This window comes from Vanacampus margaritifer, chromosome 10 (genome assembly GCF_051991255.1).
Source record: "Vanacampus margaritifer isolate UIUO_Vmar chromosome 10, RoL_Vmar_1.0, whole genome shotgun sequence".
Lineage (NCBI taxonomy): Eukaryota > Metazoa > Chordata > Actinopteri > Syngnathiformes > Syngnathidae > Vanacampus > Vanacampus margaritifer.
In genome coordinates, this window is record NC_135441.1 from 3,814,423 (window position 1) to 3,823,692 (window position 9,270).

The 9,270-nt window shown below is 41.5% G+C and overlaps 1 long non-coding RNA gene across 1 annotated transcript; it reads left to right on the forward strand.

Annotated features, from left to right (window-relative positions):
- The first annotated feature begins 851 nt into the window (after positions 1-851).
- On the forward strand, positions 852-7,429 carry LOC144059273 (uncharacterized). The gene is made up of 2 exons (XR_013295618.1): positions 852-4,599; positions 5,265-7,429. It is a non-coding gene; the product is annotated as an uncharacterized LOC144059273 (long non-coding RNA).
- The last annotated feature ends 1,841 nt before the right edge of the window (positions 7,430-9,270 follow it).

Here is a 9,270-nt window from a genome sequence, read left to right on the forward strand (position 1 = left end):
GTGGTTAGATACGGTGTAAAATCTGGGATTTACGTATCGATACGGTTTAAAATCTGGGATTTACGTATCAGTGTGGAAGCGGTGTGAATGTAAAAACTAAAATTAAACTGCAAGAGAAGTGATTAGGACACGTGCGAGTGGATTTAAGGATGGCAGAGAAGAGAAAGTGTGATGAGGGTCTCGGGTCCCCTGGAGTCTGGTCGGAGATTAATGGTCATTACGGTAGGATGGAATCACAGTTGATTAGTGGAATAGAAAGTAAGAGAATTAAGAAGGAAAGAGAACGGTGTCAGAAGTTGTTTCGGAAATTAAAGAAGGATGAATTGTTTCGCGGAGAACCTGGAACATGGGATATGTCGAAGTTAGCGTGGCAGTTACAGGAAAAGGAGAGCAGAATGTTGGCAAATATTCAAGATATGGAGGAGGAACAGAGCCGAGTTGGATGGCGAAAGCGTCATAAACTCAGAAAAGAAGTTGAAGATGTAGAGAATGATAGACGGGGCATTCACCAATTGGCGACTATTGCGACTGCGCTGGCAGCGATAAGAGAGGAAAAGAAAGAGGTTGAGTACCACGGGGGATTGGCTTTTGGGTTGATTGTAGGTGTGTTATTAGCCGCTAAGTGTTGATCACACTTAAGTGAGTGCTGTTGTGTGTGGTGTGCTATCAGCGGTCTGTGTTGAACACACAAGACGTCTGCTGTGTTAAACGCCCGTTTATTGACGGTGCGTGGTGTGATATTAGCCGTCCGTGAATTTTTTACGTTCGAGGGCTGTGTGTTAGAAGCCGCCGTGAAGATCCAGGATATATTTGTTGAAGTCACGCAAAAGGTATTTAATATCTGTTTCGTTTTCGTCTTGTTTGTGTTTGTCTGAAAAAAAAAAGAAAAATATTTTTCTGGGGGGATTAATGAGAATAGTTTTGATCTGTTATATCGTAGTATCATAAGTGAGACGTCACTGACTTTATAAATATTAAAAACGACTAATTACTACATATTATGGACGAAAAAATTGACCGTAACTAAGGAGGTTTGCATAGACTTCCGGTCGAGAGTCAGAATTGGTCGCTAAGCGAACAGTGAGGTCATGATGCTGGACGCATTTCCACCACAGCGTCAACATAAGTATGAAACTCTTTTAAATGTATGAATGCGCACGAATTGTGATAGTGGTTGGTTCTCACCGTTGTAAAATGTGGTGTGTTTGTGGAACTTGATTGTGTAAACAGCGCCAGACGCTGATTACCTCCGTGAAAAACACTTCTATAAGTTTCTTCGAATGGAAGAAAAGTTAGACGTGTGGGGTCGTGAGACAAATGTTGGTTTGTGCTAGAATGTTAGCGTTGGATAGCTCTGTGAAAGTTGCGCAGATGATTGTGATTTTGAGAATGAGGAAACTGATGCTAAGCTAGCGGCTCTGCCAGCGTACAAGTTTTGCGCAGGAGAGGAGTTTTTGGTAAGATGCTACTGTGCGAATCTGTTTTTAAGGCTAAGGATGAGTTAGCTGCGGGCAGCCGCATCTGTTAAGAAATTGGAACATAAATTGGATGAAGTGTTGACTGTGAAAGATGACCCGCGGGGAAAATTTGAACCAAGCGAGAGCTCTTGGCTTAGAAATGAATTGTTGAGTGTACGCGTTTGTTTGTTTGTTAAGCTCCATGGTGTGTTGTGGCCACGCGTTTTTCGTTGTTTGTTTTAAATTGTGCGCGACGTGTCTGTGTCGCAGCCGTAACGTTGCGATGGATTGTGCGCGAATAAGTCGACCTTTGAGCTATAAGTACGTGGTGAAGTTATTATTAGACGAATAAATGGTGTATTTTACAAATGAGTGCGCACTTCGGAGAGGTTTGTGTTCGTCTGTGGTTCAACAACTGAGACGACACTGAATTAAGTTGAGGAGGTTGTGTGTGAGTGTTTGTTGAGCCCAGTTGGTGAAATGTTTGGAGCATGTGTGGATTGTGTGATTTTTTTCCTTGTTTGTGTGCCTGCAGGGAGTTTGTGACTGTTTGTGTGACTCTGACAATGGGAAAGGTGTGTTGTGTGATGTTCTAGCGAGATTTTAGAAATCAAAATGGCCGTTTGGTCTGTTTCTCCTCACTGCCTTTGTGGAGATGAGGAAAGTGCAGAAGTTAAGTGAATGGAAGTGTAAGTTTGTTTGAGACAGTGATTTTTAAGTGTAGGAAAGAAAGAAAAGATGGGTGGAAAGTAATTTTTTCCCTCCAAAATTCTTTGTCCTCAAAAAAGGGTGAAAAAGAATGGTAAGCAGGAAATCTGCATATTTTGAAAGTAGGGGAGAATTCTGCCTTTGTCTGTGACAATTTTTAAAGCTCTTCCCCCCATGTTTGATTAGGGACTAAAGGTCTGTGAGGATGGGGGCCGTGAGCTGCTGTTTTAAGAAGGTGGTGATTTGTACTGTTGTCTGTTAAAATTAAATTAAACTAAAGAAAAATGAAAGGGGGTGTGATAAGTTTAGTCCTCTCTCCCATTGTCTCCATTTGGGAGACTTGTAGTCTGTTGTGTGTGTGAATAGCAGGGGTCGTCTAAGGCTAAATCAAATTGTTCCTGTTATGCGGAAGGACATAGAGGTCTAGGTGTTAACTACAGGCCACTATCATATTATTTTTAAAATCAGATCTGTGTAATATAGTTGAATAAGTAATAAAACCAAATTTTAATTGAAATAGACTTTTCATTTTTGATTTTTATATTTCCCCTGCATCTCTGATAACTTATTCATAGGTGTGAAAATGATTTAACCTTTGTCTTTATCTGAGTCCCATTCTAGAAGTCTGGAAAGTACTTCCATCCAAGTGGCCAGGGTGACTGACAGCTGTCACATGTTTCTTAAATTTGAGGTAACACGTAATGAAGATGTCTATGGTAGACATATGCGTAAATATAGTACTACTACTTGCTATAGTGTAGTGATCAAATTCAAATAAAACCACAAAATGAATAAATTAGGGGTTTGAAAAACAAAATATTTTGGGGGAATTTTTTATTTTATTTTGTCTTGGAAATTGAATGACAACAAGCAGTGTTCTCTTGCTATGATCTCATCTCCCTCTGTCTGTTCCGAGTGTATAAGTGTTTCAGGCAGGTTCAATCTTTGACTGAAAGGTGTTTCACTTGGGTGACTCGACCAAAAAGTGCTGGAAATGGAATGAACAGCATTCTCCTGCTATGCTTGATGTTCAGAGTGGACGGCGAACTGAACAATGGTCACTTTCGGGGGGGAAGTGACCACACGGACTGCAAAAAGGATGGTACACTGTAAATCCGCTCGTCCTGTGACTGTTCAATGACTCTTATGCATTGTTTGAGCATAATGTCCAGCAACTTTTTGAGCAGACAGGATTATTATCGATTCTGCCATGATGAACTTTTCCTGAGAACTCCAGTACACAAAGCCCAGTGCCCGCTTTGAACTTTGCCCTGCATAAACTGCTATCGACAAGGACAGGAAGGAATATGAACTACAGTTGTGGACTCAAAGTTCTGGAATCATCTGAGTTTGGTGCCTGAGGTCGTATGTTGTATTCTGTTTGTGGACATTTGCACTCTGTACTATGTCAGAAAGGAAATGTGATCTATAGCAACGCAGTTTCGGAAATTGAGAACAGCTTATGTGAATTAGGGTAGTACAAAATTCATTCTAATCCTTAAATACTATATTTTCCGTTGTTCGATGCTTGTTGAATTTGGCCTTCTATTTTTTTCCCATTTCTCTTTTATAATTTTGGCTTCTCAGAGTGGACTCACTCAGATATGGAACACTTACGGCGAATTTGCTGGTTAAATTTTTAATTTTGATTAAGCTCAACAGCACTGATCTTTGGATTCCACGGGGAATGCACAAAGGCAAAGTTCCCTGCTGTGTTTTTACAAAGCCCCCACTACTCTGTAGAAGAGGTGAGGTTAGTTAGCATTTTAAGAATACTTTTTGGTTGGTGTAAAGTAGGGATTTTGTTTTGTTTTTCTGATTATAACTCATTTCTTTTATTGGTTGAGATGGCAGATATTTGGAAGATTCGTGACCTGCAATAGATTAATGGGGTTATTTTAAATCTTTTTCTTATCTCTTCCTGACCCTAAAAGTCCTCCGCTGCAGTATCTTAATTTACATCTGCTTAAGTTGGTTGTTTTTCTAATCTACAGGATTCAAATTTACATTACAAACTCTTGCCTCAAAGGCTTTTGTTTTTATGGCTCCTGGCTAGCTCAGCTGGAGATCTTTTTATAGTTCTGGTGTTGGCCAAATTGTCACAATTTGGTTGTTTTTTAATCTACAGGACACAAGGTGTCTGTTTTTCCTCTTTGAAGCAGCAATTTGGAAGCGGCTGCAGTTTTCACATTCAGGTCTGAAATGATCAAAATTTATCTTTATCAGATGGGGGAATGACTGGTCTGTCTGTGTATGGTTGAAAAGGAAGTTTGATGTGAGAATGACTGGTCTGTCTGTGTATGGTTGAAAAGGAAGTCTGATGTGAGAATGAAGTTTGGTGTGAGGAATTTACAGGCAGCGAATGAAGAAGATGGGAGTTGGAAAAATAAGTTCTACAAAGATGACAAAAGACGACCCTTATAGCAGAAATACGGTAAGTATGTTCCATCTCAGAAACAATTGAAAAGTATAATTTCTAGAGCCCATGGTATATGCCATTTAGGTGTGGAAGGAACATTGACACACCTGGGTGACATTTTTTAATGAGACAAGTTGTTAAAAATGAACTGCAGTGTTTATTTAAGGTATAAGTATAAATCTCTTCTCAGACTGTTCATGGCCCGGCCGGACATGAATAGTTCTGAGTTAAGATGATGTTGTTGTTAAATGATTTACACTGCTATAATAAGAAACCAGCGTTAAAAATACAGAAATTTGATGTACGACAAAGAGCAACATTATGCTCAGGCATGGGAGCTGTGGATTGAGACCACAGGTAAACACCCAGGCAGCTACCCTGAAGCTGAGATGATGTTCAGGACGGCGATGCTGAACGGCCTCCCAAATGAGGTGCAAGCGATTATGTGAATTGAGACTAAAGGACAAAAGTGGTACCATTACTTACAGTTGCGCCCGGCCCCAGACTTTGTGCCTGCCAATGGTGAGCTTAAAGATTGACTGCCCGGACGGGCAGGTCAAGAGAGGGAATGTAACGATGGCAAGAATTGGATCAAAATCGGACTAAATCGGACTCGGAAGTGTCTGAACAAAATCGACGACGATGCAAATGTTTAACTTTATTGACTATTTTGTTTGCAGGCTTGTGCTTTGTGTGGACTATGTTAGCGTTTGAACATATGGTGCGGGATGATAGAAGTGATGGAACGAAAGGAGAACGAGTGATGGTGTATCATTCCTGTAATGGAACGGTATGGTATGAAGCAGAGCAAGATGGTGGTAAGACGCTGACACAGACACAACAATTACTGTTAAATCTGAAGTGTAAACAACCGACACAGGTATCTCTATGGTCACTAATAATTGGCTCCTGATGGCTGAACAGGCCGCTAATAATACTAACGAGGATTGTTTAGTATGTTTAGGTGCAAGACCAATTTTGAAAATCATGGCAGCAACTGCTGTACCCAAAACCTGTCTCTTTGGTTTCCTGTATAACAAAACTCTCCAAGGAAAGTGCAGCCAATTGGATTCGGCCTTTCCACTGACAAATATGAAAAAGCAAAAGCCCATTTTTGACGTCCATGTTGCACAACAAAATTTCACCTGCCTAAAGTTACATGGGAACGGCCCTGGGATTGGAAACATCCAGGAGTCATGGTGTAATCAAAATGTGTTTTTGCCAGCAGGAATCCCACTCGCTCGGGCTGACGTGTGGCTGTGGTGTGGGACGAAAGTGTTGTATGATAGGCTTCCCCCCAATGCCTCAGGTAAGTGCGCCCTAGTAACGCTGATCATGCCAATTAGTGTGACAGCATTAGACATGGCCAGAATAAATTGGGAAGGCGTTAGACAGTGGGGAAAAATCCCCGTCCTTGGGAGAAAGAAAAGGGACATGCAAGAATGGTTGAGTGCAGGAGACCCCACGTATATCGATGCAATTGGAGTTCCGAGAGGGGTCCCTGATGAATATAAATTGGCGGATCAAGTTGCAGCAGGATTTGAGAGCATTTTCCTGTTCATTACAGTAAACAAAAATGTGGACCGAATAAATTATGTCCACTACAATGTCCAACGATTGGCGAACTTTACCACCTCGGCATTTCAGGCAGTGCACGAGCAATTAGCAGCCACGTCCCTTATGGCATTCCAAAATAGAATGAGCTTAGATATGGTGTTAGCTGAAAGAGGAGGAGTGTGTGGTATTTTTGGGGAGCAGTGTTGTACTCTGATTCCCAACAATACATCTCCTGATGGTCGCCTGACTAAGGCATTGGAGGGTCTGCGCACGCTAAGTAATAAAATGAAAGAGCATTCAGGCGTGGACACCAGTTGGTACTCTGACTGGTTAAACGTCTTTGGCAAATATAAAAGCTTGATTGCATCAGTATTGATGTCTATCGCGATGTTTTCCGCTATTATGGTGTTATGCGGCTGTTGTTTTATTCCATGTATCAGATCATTAACTGTTAGGACAATCGAACGCACGTTGGGGCCACTTCCCCCGGGTGGTCAGTATATGATGATCCCCCAGATGGACCCCCAGGAAACAGCTGTCGCCCTCCGGGAGTCCGGAATGTAAGTATGTGAAGGTGGTCTCAGGGACCTGCGGCCATGAGAGAGAGTGAAAGTTTTATATAAATTTTTTATTAGAAGTGAAAGTTTTGTAGTAATTTTTTATTAGAAGTGAAGTTTTTTATAGATTTTTTATAAGAGTGAAATCTTTATTGATGTTTATTCATTTTTGATTGTTTAGTGTTTTTTTAGCTCGTGTTTAATAGATTTTTAGCTTAATGGCTAGTGTTTTTTTAGCTCGTCTTTAATAATAAAATAAGGTATGTGAGTGATGACCTCAGTCGTCTGAGGTCATGAGAGGGATTAAAGGAATATAAGAGTTTGTAAAGATGGGAATAAAGGAAATAAGGGTTTGAGTAAGGGTGTACAAGAATGCAGTGCTTCAGAGTAAACAGGAGCCAGCTTCAAGGACGAGATAAGACCGAAGGCCAGAAGTCTGGGGGAGATTCCAGCCAGAAGCAGCCCGAAAACAACTTGGCGAAGAAAGGACGTCCAATCATAGAGAGCTAAAGTTAAAACTGCAGTAACACATAGCCAATAGAATTATGGTAGGATGTCTTTGTCTTGTGTGATTTGCATATTGTGTTTCGATTCATTGCTGGGGCGTCTCAGATGAGTTTACGTCTGCTGCTTGAGACAGAGGCGTATAGAATTGTATTGATAGGGACCCGGGACCCCAGCTGTTTGTATTAGATTTGAATGTTAGGAATAAATCCACTCGTGTGTGAAAATGCCGGCTTCCTGATACCTTTCTATTGCAGAACGAGCATGCTATTGTTGGATGAGTGATAGTTTGGTAAGGTCACAAATTGGAGTCAGATTATTAACTTAAGTTTATATTAATATAGAAATAAATTCCAACAGTAGGAAGAAGTTCCTCCCTGGTGTCGGTGGAGCTTGTATGGATGGAGATGCTCTATGAGGAGGTGTCATTGGAACATATGGGGGTGTTTGCACAGGTGGTGACGATGGTGGTGTTCTGGTTAAGTTCATTAGTTGGCCCATAATAGCCACTTTTTTGGCCTTGTCCATAATTTTGGTCAACCTCTTTCCCTGTAGAATAATAATGAAATGATTGAATGAAATATCAAGTAAGATCACAGTGTGTGTTTTACAAAGTTGTTGTGTAAAGTGTATATACCAGTGTTTTTCCATGGAAAGAAATGAGGTGTTTGTCCAGCCGGACATACGCTTTAGACTGGCATTTCTTCATAGGGCACCTCAGTCTCCCACTGTAGCGGAGGATCTTTTTGCTAATATATAGTGAGGTTGCAAAAATAGCCTAACGTCGGGTAGCTAATGTGACAATTAAGCTAAGTGTACCGTTGCCCTTGCGTGTGTAGCCTGGAAATCCAGACTCACTTGCAGCTTTGCCGGAGAGTGAGTCTGGTCAACTGTCCTATCAGTCGCATTTCTAAGGCGGGGAAAACCTGAGCTGGAATGAACCAATGAGCGAAGAGCGGAGTGACATCAGAAAAGCGACTCGTTTAATGTTTTTTTTAGTAAAAATCCAACATACGGCCGCGAGTGACAGTATTAATGGCTTATGTTGTTGTTGCGGGAAAAACTTGAAGAGTGAAGAGTGACGTTGCTCACGAAGCCGACATCATGCAAATAGACAAATTAGATTGGCCCGGCCTGTTTTCGGCCGGTGCCGAATCGCTGTTTATGGACGCCTGTCCAGGCTATTGCGTGTGTAGGTGGACATAAGTCAACAGCAAGCCAAACTCCATTCAAAATGAATACAGGAGTCAGGAAGTACAGACGCTCCCCAACTTACGAACGAGTTACGTTCCGAGCGATCGTTCGTAAGGTGAATTTGTTCGTAAGTTGCTTCAGTGCTATATTTTGTATTATAATTTATGTTTAAAGAGAATACGTACAGTACTGTACTACGTATGTTAGAGAGAGAGAGCGAGAGACACACACAGTATGTACATGTACGTAATAAGATAAATAAAATGAAGTTTAACTTACTTTTGGAAGATGTACTCGATGCTTAAGGATTTGATGGAGGAGGAGGAAGAGGAGGATTTTATATCATGAGAGGTTCTTCGTCGTCGCTGGAATGGGCTTCAAAAGTTACTTCCTCCTCCGTAACTTCAATGTAGGAAGAAGTTGAGGGTCGAGGAGAAGAAGATGAGGGTTGATGAGTATTTTCCTTGGAGGATTTACTAGAAACTGGCCGAAAAAAGCGATCTAACGACGATTGCACAGTTTTCTTCTTTTTTCATCATAAATGATGCGGTAGCACTATATGGCATCATTCAATTGATTTGCAACCTTTGTGCAACGTTCAATATTTGGGTCTTGCTGCTCGAAGAGTGCGATGGCTTTATCTATGAGCGACAGGCGTTTCTTCTTCTTCCTCCTCCTCGACACGTTGCTGAGCCTCCAATGCTGGGTGAGCTCTCACAGCGCCAAGCGTCGGTATTAGCGGCGGAAAGAAGCACTACAGTACTCGGAAAAAGGTGCGCAATACAAAATCTAACTTACAGCATCTCTTTCCAAACATTTTTTGACATGCGCGCATGCGCGCAGACATGTTCTTATGTACCGTTGTTCGTAACTC